The sequence below is a fragment of the Notamacropus eugenii genome, chromosome 1, assembly GCF_028372415.1.
Source record: "Notamacropus eugenii isolate mMacEug1 chromosome 1, mMacEug1.pri_v2, whole genome shotgun sequence".
In the NCBI taxonomy this organism is placed as follows: Eukaryota; Metazoa; Chordata; class Mammalia; order Diprotodontia; family Macropodidae; genus Notamacropus; species Notamacropus eugenii.
The window spans coordinates 642,492,810-642,511,349 of record NC_092872.1 but is presented as its reverse complement, the minus strand read 5'-3'; the positions used below and the strand labels follow the sequence as shown (position 1 = coordinate 642,511,349).

The following is an 18,540-nucleotide window of genomic DNA, read 5'->3' as shown; positions in this document are numbered from 1 at the left end:
TGACCATGTATTAGGGCACAGAGATCATAGGCTACAAAATAAGCCCTCAGAAATGTTACATTTCTGAATAATAACAAAATTCAAACAAGGAGGGTGACCATCCATGCTTAGAGAACAGGAGGTCAATGAAATAGACAAAGAAGGAGCAGGCAGAGAAGTAAAAAAGAAAACCACAATAAAGTTTTGTCACAGAAATCAATGTAAGAAAGAGTGTCGAGAAGGAGGAGGTGCTCACCATCATCAGAAAGGTTAAGGAGGCTTGACAATGGCTAAATGGTCAAAGGGTATGAACATTTTTCAGAAGAAGAAATAGAAATGATCAATGAAATTCTGTTATATGATAGAGATTGGCCACTTGCTTCCTCACTTGGATTTACATTTTGAATGTACGTATATTTGTCTATATTGTTTCCCCAGCAAGGAGAACTTAAGCACAGTGAGGGCAGGGACTGTTTCATTTTTGTGTCTCTATCCCTCTTGCTTAGCCTAGAGGGAACAAATTAGTCATTTAATAAATGCTTATCTGTCAATTGACAAGGGCATGCTGACTTATTCCCCATTCCACATATCTCTATCAAAATCTCAAAATTCAAAGGACTGGAATGTCCAATCAGCTTAGTGATCTTTATTGCTATCCTTATAAAAAATATATTCTTCCTCACATGAGGCTATAACTTGTACTATTTTCTTTTTAAAAAAAATTAATTTTTAGTTTTCAACATTCACTTCCATAAGATTTTGAGTTCTAAATTTTCTCCCCTGTCTCTCCCCTTCCCCTCCTCAAGACAGAGTGCAATCTGATATAGGTTCTACATATACATTCATATTATACATATTTTCACATTTGTCATGTTGTAAAAAAGAATTAGAACTAATGGGAGGAACTGTGAGAACAAAGAAACACACAAACAAAAACAGAGAGAACAAATAGTGTGCTTTGATCCGCATTCAGACTCCATAGTTTTTTTTCTGGATGTGGATGGCATTTTTCATCGTGAGTCTTTTGGAGCTGTCTTAGATCTTTGAAGAGCTTAGTCACAGATAATCATGGTACAGTGTTGCTGTTACTGTGTACAGTGTTCTCCTGGTTTTGCTTATTTCACTCAGCATTAGTTCATGTAAGTCTTTCCAAGCTTTTCTGAAATCCTTCAGCTCATCATTTCATATAGAACAATATATAACTTGTATAAAATCCGAACACTATAGTTTGGTGAAAATCTTTTAATGATAAGTAATGTTTATATTCTTTATAAATAATATATAATACAATAATATAATGTAAAATAGTATTTATGAAATATTTATATGTACTATGGTAGATAAATTATTTTATGATCTATTATAACCATATAGCAATAAGTAATATGTTGTATATTTATAATTATAAAATAAAAAATTTAAATATAATAATAATTACAACTTGTACTTCTATAGTGTTTTAAAGTTTTCAAGGTGCTTTGCATATATCATCTCACTTAAATCTTACAATAAACCTATGAAGTAGGTATTTCAACCTTATGTTTTTGTTTTCCAATACCTGAATTAACGCACCTGCAGACTCATTTTTTGCCTGACTAACTTACCCTTAGTCAGGTAGTCATATGCTACATCAGCCTTTTTGTTTTTTCTATTCTCCTGAGCCTTGAATAAAAGGGACCTAGTTTCATGAAGTTTCGCTTTACCAATTGGCAGGATGTTTCAGCATCAGCTAGCTTAGCAATTAATTCTGCATCCTGTAGTCGGGGTAGATTCAACTCCTCTTTTAAGGTATCTCTTTTCTTAAAGAAAGATCTGGCTGCTTCCCAAAGCAATCCAATTAGCATAGCAGGCTTTGCCTTTTATTTTGCCTGAGAGAGCTCACAATAACATCTGAATTTATCTTTGATCTCCATTGATATAAGCCTGGGATGGATACAACATAGTTTCCACAGCTCTGTCATATGAAGGAGGCTTCTTATGTCCCAGCCCTATAGTCTTATTTTCTTTATTTTTCTTTTTTTTTATTCCATTATCCTTGGGACTCAGTAAAGACCATTTTGTAAACATCTTAACCGTATTAAAACAGGGCCTCTCAAATCCTTGAACACCAAGAGCAATATTTAATCTAAAGCATCATTCAGACTACATCAGGCTCTGTAATGCCAATGGCTTCATCCGACTTTCCAGGAATAATCCTTTTTCAAAGTGATCCTTAGTCAATTAAATCAAACATCTTTTGCTCAACTCCATAAAGATAATGGACACTGTGAGCTTCATTGTAGAAATTCTCTCCCCTACCCTCACTTCCCATATTTCCTTGCAATTAACACCATATAACCAATACTATCAAATATGCAAAATTCTGGTTTTCCAAAGAGTTATTAATCACAAAACTTCATTTTACCCTAACATAGTCTTCTTCTCTCTATTTCATGCTTTCCCTTTCTTCATTTCTCAAGCTTCTATTCCTTTCTCTCCTCCAAAGTACTAAAAGGGCATCTTTGCAAAGTAATTGTGCATCAATTGGAAAATGACTGAACAATTTTGTAGCATGTGAATATAATAGAATATTACCATGCCATAAAAGTGATGAATATGAATAATTCCAAGAAACTCCAGTAGACTTTAAGAAATGGTGCAAAGCAGAGTGAATAGTTTATACCGTAGGGTATGTAGGGCATAACTAGGGAAATAGTTTATACTATAATAATGAAAGGAAAACATCATTGAAAGGCTTGAGAACTCTGATCTGTGCAGTCTCCAATCTTGACTTCAGAAGGCTGATGGCAAAACGTACTTCTCTCTTCTTAGCAGAGAAGTGGAAGACTATTAGGTATGGAATGATATCTGTGTTGTTAGACAAGGCTAGCACATTGGTTCGTTTTCCTTAATTATACTCCTTTGTTGCAAAGAAGAACTCAAGGATGACAATCACTGGGAAGTCACATGGATGTGAAAAATAAAAAGCATCAGTAGATCACTTTAAAATTTGTTTTTTATACTGAATCTTTTTCTAGGAGGGGGAAGAAAGGGTCAAAATACAAGGGGGAAATTCAGGCAATGTAAAAACAAAAGATAGCATTTAAAATTTATTTTAAAAATAGAACTTTTACAGACACTGTAAAAAAAATTAGGGAGCACTGGACTTGGAACCAAAAGACCTCAAACAGAATCCTGATTCTGTCACTTGCTGATTGTGTGACCCTGGATCTCTGGGTCTCATTTTCACCATAATAATAGATGACACTTTTAAAAAGGCATTTAAAAGTTTTCAAAGTGCTTTACGTACATCATCACCCTATTTGAGCTTCACAATAATCTTGTAAGGTAAGTACTACAGGTATCATTGTCCCCATTTTATAGAGGAAGGAAGACTGGAACCCAGGTTCTTCCCAACCCAAATCCCAGTGGCCTTTCACTACACCCAGCTGTCTTCTCTCTGCATCTGTAAAATGGGAATAATAACTGCTTAAAGATTGCAGAGAGGAGCAAATGAAGAGTGGAGGTAAAATATTTGCAGTTAAGATACTAACTTATTACTATCTTTGCCTCCATACAGTCATACACCATACACAGTTAGCAGACATTATTAGATGGTGAGTCAGCATCATTGAGAAGTGTTTTTGTAGAATGCCTCTAGGGTGGTCATTCCTTTGGGTCTTTATTTAGACTGTCCTGCCATAATCAGAGTGGAAAAAGTTCATTCTATTATATGTTGTCTCATAGTCTTCTTAGCAGTTGTGAATACATCTAATTTCAGCTTAGTTCCCTCCATCTGATTGGTTTATTAGCCTAGTCTGACCTCATGATGCCTCAGTCTTGGTATTTTGTAATTATCTCCTTTTTTCTGGAATCAATTCTCTTTGACTCATGATACCTTGGTAACTTTCTCTAGAATCCTTTTGTGGACATACATGATCATTTGTGCTAATTGTCATACAATCTTCATGAAGATCCTACAATAATGGAAAACCAGATTTTAAAAAACCCTGTTATTACAATTAATTGATTCATTAAGACAGAATCAAAAGGGAGCATGGTATAGTGGGTTGAGAACTTCAATGTAAGGGAGACCTAGGTCCAAGCCCTACCTCTGACATATATTTTGCTATGTGACCCTAAGTATGGCACTAAACTTCTCAGTGCCCTAGTCAACTCTTTAAGACTATTATGTGGAACAGGTGCCAGAATTCACTGGTAGAGGGAGTTAAACCCATGAAACCACAAGTTTATGGTCCAAACAAAACACAGACTTAGTTTTTATTCTCTACAGAGTTCCTATCAGCTCATAGTCTTGGTGAAGTTTGGCATGTTCCATGAAGTGGCTCATATTTTTACAACTTTCGTTGTTCTTTGAGTCTTTCCAGCTTGTTTTTCACAGCATGGGACCTCTGAAGGACCATGGTGCTGAAAGGATCAAGTTTACTTGGTAACTAGAAATAAAACAAAACAAAGCAAAACACATGACTGTGACTCTCATGGGCCTTACAATGCAGCAGAAGAGGAAGTATATACAAATATAAAATATTATACAATAGCTATAACGTAGAAGTATAAGAGAAGTACAAATTGTTATGCAAGCATCAATAACAGAAAAATCATTTTTGACTAGGGGAACCAAGAAAGGCTTCTTGGAGGAGGTAGCATTAATTTTGAAGGATGGACAGTATTTCCAAAAGTTAAGATCATCAGGATGGCAGTCAGGGTATAGGGAATGGTGAAAAAGCACAAGGAGTGGTAAGTAGTCCAAATTAGCTGGGGTGTAGTGATGTGAAATGCAGTGGAAAGAGGAAGGAGGAAAGAACTCTGATTGTAGAGGGCTAAAGAGTTTGAATTTGATTCAGTCTTCAATAGGGGACTTCTGAATGGCTCTAATAAAAGGACATTATCAGTCATGTGACTAAAGAGGATTAATTAGTCCATTTTCTCACTCATTTAATCAGTCAACCTATAACCCTTACCATGTGTCTTTGTTATGCTAGGTGCCATAGTCCCTCCCAACCCCCCAAAAAATGTAAGAATGGTTGATTCCCTCCAGAACCCTCAGTTAAAGAGATTGTACTTGTGCGTGCATGCACACACACACACACACACACATACACACATACACACACATACACACACACACACACACACACACACACGCACTGGTAGGAAACAAGGCACCCTCAGAGATCATGCTCTGGAAGACTTAACTCTTTCTGGTATTTAATATCCTACCTACCTCCAATTCCCCATTGGTGAGTGCCTTACTGTGTCTCATTATATCTAGGTGGCTCTAGCCATGTTCTGCTTAAGTCCTTGGCTATCTTCTCATGAGTCAGCACATGTACTCTTTTTTTGTCCACTCCTACCTCCAAACTCCCTATCCCCAGTCAATCTACTCCCCTAAGGCTTCACCTGCCATCCCTGCAACTCTCCCCCAAAAGATCATTTCCTAGTCATTCGTCTCCTATATGTATCTCCTATACCATTTCTCAATTAAAATATAAATTCCTAGAGGACAGAGACTGTCTTAACACAATGCCTGACACATACTAAATGTTTAATAGATGTTTTTTCATTCACTCATTCATGACGAGGAAGCATATATTATCAAGGAAATATATGTGGTAGCCTGCGCAAGAAAGATCAGTCAGGGGCAGCAGGGTACTGTGAACTGAAAGCCCTGCCACCAGCATCTTTTAGCATATTATTTTTATCATGGATAGGGGAAGGGCTAATGAGCAGATATAGATACAAAGCAGAGTTGGAACAGCCATATACTAAAGAGATAAGACCTAAGGAAGGGAACATGATGGTCCAAAGCTCACCAACCTTAGGAACAGATCTGAGAAGGGAACAGCTCTGAGAAGCAGGGGAGTAAGAAAAGGTTGATCAACAGAAACAAGAGCAAAACAAGATAGCTCACTGTGATCATTTGATCAAAGTTTCCTCCAACCCCCTCATTTCACAGATAAAACTGATGCACAGAGAAATTAAATAACTTGTCTAAGGTAACAACAAGCTAGTAACCGAGTTGGAATTGAACAAAGGACTTCTGATTCCAAATTTACTCTACCTCCCTCCTCCCCACCTTGCAAAGCACTTTATATCTCTCATTTTATCCTCACGAAAGTCCTTGGAGGTAGGTGTTGTTATTTTTCCAAATGAAGAAACTGAGTGATAGTAAGTTAATTACCATGATTACATAGCTATTAAGTGTCTAATATGAATGTAGGTCTACTTGACTCTGAGCCTGGCACTTGACCCATCATGCCTGCTGCTTGCTCTCAGCTATACCTGACTTCATCTCAGAGACATAATAGGAGACCACTGAAACCTCCAGCTTTCTATCCTTGGTAACTTTTGAATAAACCCCTAAGGGATCCTGAAGCTCTATCTTTCCTAAGGGACTGAACCTGATTTTCATGTAGATGCTCACGTGGCCCTCACCATGCCAGAACGTGAGTACAATGCACATACTGATCTGACTAGCAGAGATTGCTACTCAACATATTGTCCCTACTCTGACACCAACTGATGATCTGGTATTAACAAAATGGGTCCATCAAACTGCTGGACATTTAGGAGTCCATGCCATACACCAGTTGTCACAAGACTGAGGTATTAGTATCTCTCATTCATTATTAAAACAAGTAGCAGAGGAATGTTATATATGTAAATTGAAAAAGGAACAAACTGTTCCTTGTGTAGTAACTGGAGAGATAGCAAGAGGAAAAATACCAGCCCAAATCTAGCAAATAGATTATACTGGATTACTACCCCAAGATAAAGGATACAAATTTATATGTACTTGTGTTGACACCTATTCCGGTGTACTAGTGGCTTGTCCCTATAAGAATGCAATCCAGAAAAACACCTGAAAAACTCTTGATATCATATGTATATATTTTGAAGCCCCAATCCAGATTCAAAGTGACAGTGGGTCACATTTCAAAGGTAATGAAATGAATAAATATTGTGTATTGAACAATATGGAATAGATATATCATATTCCATATTATCCACAAGTATCTAGGCTAACTGAAAAAATGAATGGATTATGGAAAGAACAGTTAAGGAACTTAAGTTCTAATAATTCTTATCTACATTAGAAAGATAATTTGTGCACTGCTTTACATAATTTGAATAATAAACCATTGGGAGGAAGTACAGCTCTAGCCAGAATGGTGACCCCAAATCTGCAAATTAGAAAACAACAAACACATAAGATCGCAAATATTGAGTATTGGACTGTGAGGACAGATGTTCCAGCACCATATCTGGGGACACCTGGTTCAGCAGGATATGATTTACATTGATTAGAGGACTTTTGGTTGGATAAAAAAGAAATAAGAAAAATCTCTACTGAAATAGGTATGAGAATCCCTAAAAATTATTTTGGATAGATATTACCTAAATCAGGATTGGCAGCTTGAGGAATACATGTGATAGATTGATAGATTCTAATTGTCAAGGAGAAATTATTGTGATGTTCCAAAATTTAGGAGAACCCACACAGTTTTGTAAAAATTATAGAATAGTTCAAGTGATTATTATTCCTTGTGAAACAATACCCCTTGTGAAAACTGACCCTTCTGCTGAAATAACTAGCAGAGGAACTGAAGGATTCAGTTCTGCTGATAGAATAAGATTGGGAGCTAGAATACGGGTAAAATGGAAGGCAGACAATGTTCCAAAGGCTATAGAAATTATGGCATATAGGAAGGATAATACCGTAACTGTTGTTTATTCAGAAGAAGATGATTGCCAAATTATACCCTTAATGTATATTCTACTGTGAATGAGGATATGATAGTGGGGTCATGGACTCCATCTCTATCTATGACTGACCCTATATCTACCCTGCTTCTGGTTATTGTCTTCTTGTTTCTTTTTCGGTTTTTTGTCTGTCAAAGTTGTTTGCTAGATTTGTTTCCTGTGGGCTTAGTATCTTCCACCTGCAAATGCCTGATTTCTTAAGCCAGATGTCACCCCCTGTCCATGACTGTGATGCGTCACCCCTGGACCTGGCATCAACCAAGCTCCAGATGCTCCAATGCTCCAGTTAAAAAACTAACCTCTCGAATGGGACCTCTTGGGGTAGGGATAGTTCTATGTCCAATTTCAGCAGGAAGTAGTTATGGAAGAAGAAACTTTTGCCCCTTACCCAAAGATTTTGGGCCCCATTCATTCGAGGTGGGGATGATGAGGTACTTATGCTCAAGCTCCACCCTAAGATATTGTTTAATATGCTTATTTTCTGTTATCCCTGTTACAGTTCTGTTGATACCAGTTGCCCCATCAACTGCAAATATGAAAGATTTGGGAGCTGAATGTAATGGTAATTTAAATGGGAAGATCATATGGAAGCCTAGGTTACATGCAGTGGGAGGAGCTTGCCGAACAGGTAGAATAGGAATGGTGTGGAGCAAAAGTGGGAAGAAATTGCTGAAAGCATTTAGGGGCAGAGGAGAGGGGACTCAGGCAGAGACAGCTAGTCTTGTGAGTGTTTGTTTGTGGGAAGGCCCCAGCAGGGTGCAGGGGTGGGGGGATGGGGGATGGGGATGACTTGGGAATGGTTTTGCCTCCTCAGTGCTAACGTATATTGACTTCTTGGTTACTATGATGGTTTTAGTTTTTCTGGTGTTGGGATCTGACTTTCTGGTGTTTGAATAAATGTTTTTCTTCTGCCTTCTTTGTGGAGAGTCTGCTATACTCTGCGATTCAGAACTATGCCAGCATATTCATAGTCATTGTTGGTGCTGTGAATATTGCCTTGGTGAAACAGACAGCAACTACAAATAAATGTTAAAATGAGCAAGGCTCCAAGAGTTCAGAAAAGGGGAGAATAGTGTGAGCTATAGTGATCAGGAAAAATTATATGGATGATTAAAATTTAAGCTGGCCTCTCTATTGATTTCAATACTTCAAGGAAACAATTGTTTAAGTAATTGTGCCTGTATGAACACTTTACCTTGCAGATCACTGGCTTCCTTGCTGTTCCTGGAACATCTTTTAGTGTATTTTCATTGATTGTCGTCCCCTACGCATGGAATTGACCCCTTTTTGTTTCTACCTCTCTGGCTTTCCTGGCTTCCTTCAACTCTCAGTTGAAATCCCACCTTCTGCAAGAAGCCTTTTCCTATCCTCTTTAATGTTATTGCCTTCCCTATATTATCTTCAATTTATCCTGTATATGTCTTGTTCATATATAATTGTTTTCATGTTGTCCTCCCATGAGATTGTGAGCTCCTTGGGGACAAGGAAGATTTTTAGTTTTCTTTGCATCCCCAGTCTTGGCACATAGTGGGTACTTAACATATACTTATTGATTTGAAATGACAACCCCTGTATTACTTGGAAGATGTCAATCAGAGTTAGTGTGGATAAAAAATTAATCACCTTTCAGCCAGAGTTACAGAATCTCAGAATTGGAAGGAAACTCAAAGGTCATCCAGTGCAACTCATGATAATCCTCTCCCCAACATCCCCATTAAATAGTCATGCAATCTTTGCTCAAAGTGAAAGGGCACCCACTACCCTTGTAGCAGTTCATTCCACTTTAAGATAGTGCAAATTGTTAAGGAAGTTTATCTTCTATCAAGCCTAAATTTGCCTCTCTGTGAGTTACACCCAGCATTTCTAGTTCTACTTTTCTGAGACCATGGACAACAATTTTGATTTCTCTCTGAGGTGATGGATTTGCAGATACTTGAAGATTATCTTCCTCTCTAGGTCTTCTTTCCTAAGTCCGCTCTCCTCCAGATAAACATTTTCAATTCCTTCAACCAGACTTCACACAGCATGAATTCGAGGCCCTTTCCCATTCTGGTTGCCCTCCTCTGGGCTTTCTCCATTCTAAAACATAGTGCCCAAAGCTGAAAACAGTACTTTTGCTGTGTTCTGATCAATCGATCAATCATTGAGGATTTGTTGAGTGCCTAGCATATGCCAGGCCTTGTATTTGGTGCTGTAGATAGAAAGACAAAAGCTTCCCTACTCTCAAGGAACTTACACCCTACAGGGAGAAGAGGGGAAACGATAACTACGTATAAAATGGATATAAAATAGAAGCAAAGTGATGGACGTGGGATGGAGAAACTGACAAGTAGGGCGGGGCTGGAAAAGGATTCATGCAGAAGAAGGAGTTTTTTAGAGGCAGAAGAGGGAAGACCTGAATTTCAGACAGTCAAAGGCATAGAGATGGGAGATGGAGGGCTGAATGTGAGGGAAAATAAGAAGACTAGTTTGACTGGACCATAAAGTTTGTGGAGGATAGTCATAGGCAGTAAGACTGGAAAGGTAAGTTGGGGCTATGGCATGACAGAATAGAATATGCTCTGGCAATAAGCCTATCCTTAAGCAAACAGAAATGAACTATTCTTAACTTCTCAGATGACAGATATACAGTCATGAGTGTTATGAGGCTCAAATGAGATCACTGCAAACTCTAAACTCCATCTAAAGGGCAGTTATCATCATCATCATTGTCGTCATCATCGCCATCCTCAGCAGCAGCAGCTACATTCACCAGGCCTGATGGACACTTTATTCCCTGAGCCTTCTGTGGCACGCCTGATAAGCTTAAGCAATGTTCATAGATCAATATAAGGGTAACCGCTCTCTCTGGGGGAAAAATGTATGTACACACACACATACTTTTAAGTTTTATCTACATTACTCACAGTTTCTTAAATCTAGATAATCAACAAAATAATAAGCCAAGCCCTGCTTTGTGTTAATTAAAGATTTCTGAGTAGTAGATGCTTATACTGAATCTTTAACAATTGGTTGTCAAGCTGGTTAGAGATGGCTCTAATACACCACTGCATATGGCTGGTTCCTAAGCCCAGGATTAGGACATTTCTAGCTTCCTAGGACCTGCCAGAGCTGCTACTCTACCAGAATGGCCTTAGAGGACTCAGAGTCACCTCTAGCTATGACGAAATATTGGAGTAGAAAGGTAGTGGAGGATTCCATCTATTATGTAAGGTGTTTCAAAAAACAAACAAAAAAGTACCTAGTACAGTTCTAAACTTTTAAAGCTTAAAATCCTACAACCATTTATATAATGCCTACTATGTGCTAGGTACTATGCTAAGCACTTTACAAATATCTTTTTTGAGACTAACAACAATCCTGGGAGGTTGGTGCTATTATTCCCATTTTATGAAGAAACTGAGGTGGACAGAAGTTAAGTGACTTGCCAAAGGTCACACAGCTAGTAAGTGTTAGAGGTGAGATTTAAACACAGTTTCCTGACTTTAGCCCTAGAATTCTTCCCACTAAGCCACCTAGGAAAACTTATCTTAGATCAGGGGTTCTTAACTTCTTTTGTGTGTGTGTCATGGACTCCTTTGTCAGTCTGGTGACACCTTTAGATGTCTTCTCAGAATAATATTTTTAAATGCATAAAATAAAATATATAGGACTACAAGGGAAAACAATTAAATTAAAATACAGTTGTCAAAAGTATTTTTTAAAAAGCAAGTTTATGGACCCCAAGTTAAGACTCCAATAGAGAGTGGCCTGAGACATTAACAGGTTAAGTGATTTACCTAGGGTCACACAACCTGCATTTGTCAGAGACAAAACTTGAACCCAAGGCTTTCTGATTCCAAGGTCAGTTTCAGTGGTTAGAACATTGTGTTAATTAGGTAGGGTTCAAGGTCTTAATGCCAATATGAGAAAAAAACTGGCATTCTTATCTGACTGTAGTCTTCATTAGTAATAAGCCAGACTAGAATATAATACGTATTAGTTCAAATCCCTCACTGTCACTGGAAAATCAACTGAAGACCAGAAGTCATGCGCCCTAGTCAGATGAGTTGTGACACCTCCTTGCATGAAGAATGACAAGGTTTTTATGTTGTCTGAGAACTGGATTTTGGCCAACAGGAATAGCTGGGTAACTGGGGTCAAAGTACCTTTTCCTGGACTTTTCGTGATCAAAATCTCCTAGATGACTCAACAAAATCCTTTACCATGGGAGGAAGAAGTCATGAAAGGTCAGAGTTCAAGGTCCTCTTGGCCACTTTGTAATGAAATATGTACATTCTGGGAACTAGTTAAATTATTTGGTGGCCCACTTAGACCTCTGGAACTGCATTAAAAAGCTATCTGTATTATTTGGCTATTAAAATACAATTTGATGTTAGAGTGTTAGTGTCTATTAAGTAGACATATTTTGTTAGGCACATTAATAAATACATATCCAACCCACTCCATGCTCTTTAGGAATTCCTTCAAGGTGACAGTGCATGTAAAAAAAAGATGACATGCAGCTGCATGTAAGATGATTAAACATGCATGAGAGTTTTTATCAATGCTGCCATCAAAGGCAGATCTGTGAAGTGGTTAAGAGAGAAGATAAATCTTTTCTTTTTCTTATTTGAAGCAAGGGATCTTAACTTGGGGTCTGTTTACTTGTTTTTAAAAATATATTTACAATTGTATTTCAATATAATTGGTTTCCTTCCTTATCTGGTATATTTTACTTTTTGCATTTAAAAACATTCTGAGAGGGGTTCCCAAGCTTCACCAGATTCCCAAAGGGTCCATGACACAAAAAAAGGTTAAAATATCTTGTTTTAAAGTTTGTTTTTCATTTCTATTTCTTATTTTTATGGAATATATTAGAAATACATTTAAAGTAATATTTTTAAAGTTACAGGAAGCCCAAATCTTCAGTACTAGAAATGTATCATTCTACTCATTTACTTAGCCATCTCTAGTCATCTCATGTCTTTTGGCCTGCCCCAGGAACTTCTCAAATGACTGATAGCTCCCAGATTTCATGGCCTCCTGACTACTCCTTCTTGAGTGCTTACAAGACCTGCTGTTCAGGGCCTTCTCCAGCAAAGGCAAAGAACCATCATCTACTGATCTCACTCCCTTACTTCCTCTTGTACTTTACTGCTGTGAGTCAGATCTCCTGAAACTTCAGAGAATGCAGCTTCACCATATGCCATGAGGTTAGACCTCAAGGGATGACCTTGAAAAATTTAATCACTCGCTTTCCTCAACAGAACCTCTCACCAAATACAGAAATTCTGCCTGGACTCATTTCCTAAATAGTTAGCATCTTCCTATCCTCTTATACTCTCTCCATCCCAGTGATTTTTGAAACTGACTGCTGATGTACTGACCCCATTTTCCACCCCCTATAGCCCATTCTCTTACTCTTATCTACTCCTATTAATAATGCCCCCTACTTCAGATCTGCCTTCCCCTTCCACTGTGCCCTCTGGAATGCTTACTCCATAATTATCTAACTACCTTTCATCTTTAATTTCTCCCTTTTTCATTCCTTCAATCCCATCTTCTGGTATTCAGTGAAATTTTATTTCCTTCTGATGACTCTGCTTCCCTTGTCAAGAATCCAAAATGCTCCTTGCTCCTCATACCCCTCTATCATCATTACTGAGTGGCTTCTTTTTCCTTTTAGGCTCAAGTTTTTCAAATTTATCACCCCCTCTAGGTCATTACCTACTGCCTCCCCTTCCTTCCTGCCCAGGGCATCCTCTCTTATTTCTTAATAAGTTCAGTACCTGACTCTCAGTCTCCCTTTCTACTCTAACTCTTGACCTTATACTAAATATCAACATACATATTGATATTCCTTCAAATACTCTAAGTCACCAGTCCTTGAATTGACTCCTCTTCAATGACCACTTATCCATGCAATGTCATCTATACAAAGGGATAGTCATGTCCTTGATTTTGCCAACAGATTGGAATCTGATTGAACAAACACCTTTCAAAGAGCAAGTGAATCAGTAGCCAGGCATAACTTAACAGAATTCATTTTTTTGTCCTAATTTCTCAAGCAAGCAATATTTATAACAGGATATCCCAAAAGCCTTGGTGCATTTTTAAGCTATAAAAGTTTAAAGCTGCACTAAGACTTTTACCATATTTGTATGAGTGTGCATACACAATACAATTATATATATCGCACTCACATGCATATACACACTTGTGTATGTATACATGTACACATACATACATATGCATACATACATGTACTTATATACATATACACACATTATATATGGGATGTGGTCACGCCCAATGACAAGTGAATCTGTTTCAGGCAAATTTGCTGGATGAGAGTGAACATTCCATTATTTACATTATAAATTTCCATAGTTCAGTTGCTACCAGGTAAAGATTGGGGTTTTCTTTTTTTCTTTTTTTTTTTTTATAAAACGGATTCCATTTTTATTAAATAATGTGAATGCTTTTCTTGGCACCATTTAGACAGCGGTTCTTAGCTTCCTTTGTAGAACAAACCATGTTAATTTGAATTGGTGGAGAAGGCCATTTAAATCAACTGGCAAGCAAACGGATTCACATTTGAGGGCAGTCTTCAGTTGACTGGTATTCTTTGTCCCTCACCTCATCTGCAGGATCCATTGGGATTCCCTACCCTCACCCTGTGTGAGCTTGTCCTTCAAAATCAACAGCCATCCTACTCGGTCACCTGGAGGAACTGCGCTCTTTGCTCACACAGTCATCCTGAGAGGTGGTGTCGCCATTGCCCATCATACTGCAGGTTCTCCTCTTTTTCCTCCTGTGCACTGTTCCATCAGCTTCAGAGCCAGATTCACACTCAGAATCAGAGTCAGAAGAGCTAGAGCTGGAAGAGCTGGAGGAGTCACTAGAACTGTCAGAAGCAATGCCTGTGGACTCTTGGAGATCAACGGAATCAGCTAGGACTGCCAGCTCAGGGTGTTCTTGCTTCAAAATCCTGTACCACTTCCTTGATAACTTCGGCCTTCCTCTTACTGTCTTGTGCCACACAACAGGGAAGTTAGTGCTGCTGGCAAAGTTTTGGGTGATGGCAATAGTAGTGTCAAGGTTGAGAACAACATGCCACCAACCTCCTGGTACAAAGACAGTCTCTCCTGGTTTCTGTAAGATTTCTAAGGGTTTGAACTCTGGTGGCCAAGTTGGAAGTTGTGTCCGGGGGTAAATGGTATTGAACCAGGTAATAGCTTCATCTTGTTGGTTTCCACCTTCATCACGAGTCACCTTTATAAGTTCCCTGGGAGTACTGGTAGGAAATAGGCACCAGCGTTTGTGTCCTTGTACTAAGGCATTCCATGCGCTGGTACCCAAGGGATCAATGTGAATTCCTGTTCCAGATCGTGGCGGCCCCATCACAAACCACCTGTAAGGAGGCCTGCGCTTTTCTCCTGCATACTCGAACAAGTCATCCGTGAAGAATTTGGGAACCTTATAGTCCTCCAAAAGTTTTCTCCTCTTGGGGTGCTCCCCATAGCTGCTATCGAAGATGTAAAGGGGACTATCATCGCGGGTGCTCTCCATGTATTCAATATAGTACTTCATCTTCATCTTCACGGAGTAGCCGTCATTATCCTCCCCGCACTTAAACTTCTGGTTCCGGTATTTTCGCTTCAGACCCTCCAGAGTCCATTTTTCCTGGGCAGACCAGCCCTCCTGGGCTTTCAGCAGGACCACGGGCTTGTAAGGCCTTTCGTAGCGCTCCACAAATTCTTCTACAGAGAGCTGCAAAGCATCCACTCTTTCCACGTTATCCGCCACCGCGGCGGGGTTCAGCGAGAAGCTCTCGAAATAGTTGTGCCGGGTCCAGTCTAGAGAGTCCTTCAGCTCGGGCCGCGCGCTGCGCTTCGCCTCTCGAATTCGCTTCTTGCTCTTGTGGTTCATCCTGCAGGAGGCCCCAGCCAACCCTCGCCCGTCTCTGCTATGCCTTCGCCTCACTCAACAAGCTCCAGGAGGTTCCGCGATCCGCCCCCTACCCCGGATCCGCAGAAAAGGAGCAAGGAGCAATAGCGCCCTACTCAAGATTGGGGTTTTCTAATAGCTGGAAGGTCATTTAGTAGAACCCTTTCATTTCAGACACTAAAGTCAAGAAAGGTTAAGTGACTTATAAGGTTATTCTGGGGAGGAAGTGTCAAAGCCAGAGTTCTAGTCTCCAGGGTTTAATCTCAGGAATCCAACATTCTTTTCACTAGATCTTGCTGTCCCTGTCAAAAGCTTCTTAGATCCTGGAAGGTTAGACAACTGTGCCATGAGCCCATTGTAGGTGTTTCCACATTTCTATTATTTTCCTCATAGTTATTGGCACATACCAAATGATTATGTATGTGCTTCAGTATCTATGTTTGGGGCACTTTTGTTGTTGTTTAGCATCATGCATATATTATGATATATAATTCAACTGTGTGTATAGATTGTTCTCAATTGGCTAATAAATGCATTTAGCCGTATATTTGTCATATAAACAGATTTAGGTTTTATTAATGCTATTTCAGTGGTGATGCCTCATTACTAAATTCCAAACTCTTTGGCCAGGTATTTGAGATCCTCTGAAACTTTGTGAAACCCTTTTAGTCTTATCCCCTGTTACTCCCCTACGTCAGGGTTTCAGAATCATTTTGTGTGTCACTGACTCCTTTTGGCAGTCTGAGGAAGTCTATGGAAGCTTTTTCAATATAATGTTGCTTTGTTTTAAATTCATAAAGGAAGGAAATGCTAAATTGCATTTAGAGGTTAGTTAAAATAAAGACATTTTTTTTTTTTGCCATCCCAGTTTTATAGATCTTTTAAAACTGACAATAGGCCTTGATAAAGACCCTGAGTTAGGAATCTCTTTCCAAGACATACCTCAGCACTTTCTTGACTCCCTGACTTTGCTCATGGCCTACTCATCTATCTGAGGTACTTTTCTATGCCCTGGTTACTTTCAACACCTAACACAAATTAAAAAGACACAGAATCCTGGAATGTCAGAGCTGAAAGGGACGTCAGTCTGTCAGCTCCTTCAGGGTGGGCACTGGGATCATGTGCTTCCTCAAGTCTCCCATTTTGCCTTCATTGACTTGCTAGTTTCACCTTCCTTGGGTAGACTTCTTGCAGTTCCCCTTAAGATCCTCCTTCAAATGCCATCTCTTCCATGAATCTTCCTCTTCTGGTATCTCTTTGCTTGCTCCTGTCTTATGTAATTATCCCCTGTGACTTTGTAGTATAGTTATTTGCATACCTGTCATATCCCCCTATTAAACAGTAAACTTCATGAGGAGAAGGACAGTGTCTTATCCTCGGACCCAAACTTTGTATTTCTCCCCCATTGCCTAAAAAGTGGTCTCTACTCTCTTTTTTCTCAAACACCTCCCTTCATCTCATAACTTAATGCCTTTGCAATGGCCATTCCGCATGTCTATAATCCAGAGACCGTCTTCTTTTAAGACACCTTCTGCATGAAAGTGTTTCCAGTCTGCCCAAGTGTAAATGCCCTTTCTCCCAAACTAGCTTGTATTTGACTATTTTGTGTGGTTTGTATTTATTCACATTACGTTTATGCTGAATATATTTATATTCATATTTGTTGTTTCCCCCATTAGAATGCAAACTCCAGATGAGTAGGAATTGCCTCATCCTTTTGTGCTTGTGTACTCTATACTTGGCACAGTGTTTGACACATAATTAATACAATAGTATTATTAAATTAAGAAATTAACAAATAAATAATACTTTAATAACAATAATAACAAAAACTTTAACAATGGTTGTCCATAGTCAAAGAAGACCAAAATAACATCACTGCGTGTGTGTGTGTGTGGGGGGGGTCAATGGACGGTGTGTCTGACTGTGGCCAATCAGAGTTTGGAAGGCTCTACCAAATGTCAGGCATGAATAGACCATATAAACATTTGAAGTGGAGATAGACATCTCTAAATTTGCACAGCTCACATTTCTACTTTGCTCATAGAGCACAGTGTCTTCTTTGATTCAGGCACATCATGGTGGGCAATCCTGTGCCAGTGAGTGGCTCCCACATCTCACAATCAATTCCAAAGTTCTTCAGAGAGACCTTGAGAATGACCTTGTATTGCTTCTTTTGACTTCCATGTGAGCAATTGCCTTGTGTAAGTTCTCTGTAAAATAGTCTTTTAAACAAATATACATTTGGCATCGGAACAATGTGGTTAGCCCATCAGAGTTGTACTCTCTGTAGGAGGGTTTGAATGCATGGCAGTTCAGCTGTTTAAAGGACCTCAGTGTCTAGTGTCTTATCTTGTCAGGTGATTTTTGGAGTCTTCTTAAGAAAATTCAAATGGAAGCAATTCAGTTTCCTGTCATGGCACTCGTAGACTTTCCAGGTTTCACAGGCATGCAGATGAGCACAGCCATTCTGTAGACCTTCAGTTTGGTAGGCAGCCTAATTTCTCCTCTCCAATACTTTGCTTTAGAGCCTCACAAATATTGAACCAGCTCTGGCAATGTGTGAGTCAACCTCATATGTATGTAGACATCCCTGGAAAGGATACTGCTGAGGTAAGTGAAGTTATCCACAACCCTCAGAATTTCTCCATCTCCTGATTTCAAATATTAATGGTGTGGCGCTTGCTCTTGGAGAACCTCTGTTTTCTTGGTGTTAATTGTCAGGCCAAAATTAGTACAAGCAGCAGAGAATCAAATCATATTCGGCTGCATCTCAGCCTCAGAGGCTACATTGAAGGCACAGTCATTTGTGAACAAAAAGTCTCATACCAACTCTCCTTCCTCTTTAGTTTTGGCTTGTAGACT

The 18,540-nt window shown here is 39.0% G+C and overlaps 1 pseudogene; it reads right to left on the bottom strand.

Moving 5' to 3' along the window:
• Positions 1–14,143: 14,143 nt before the first annotated feature.
• LOC140520957 (bifunctional arginine demethylase and lysyl-hydroxylase JMJD6 pseudogene) lies at positions 14,144–15,787 on the bottom strand (annotated as a pseudogene).
• Between the last annotated feature and the right edge of the window lie 2,753 nt (positions 15,788–18,540).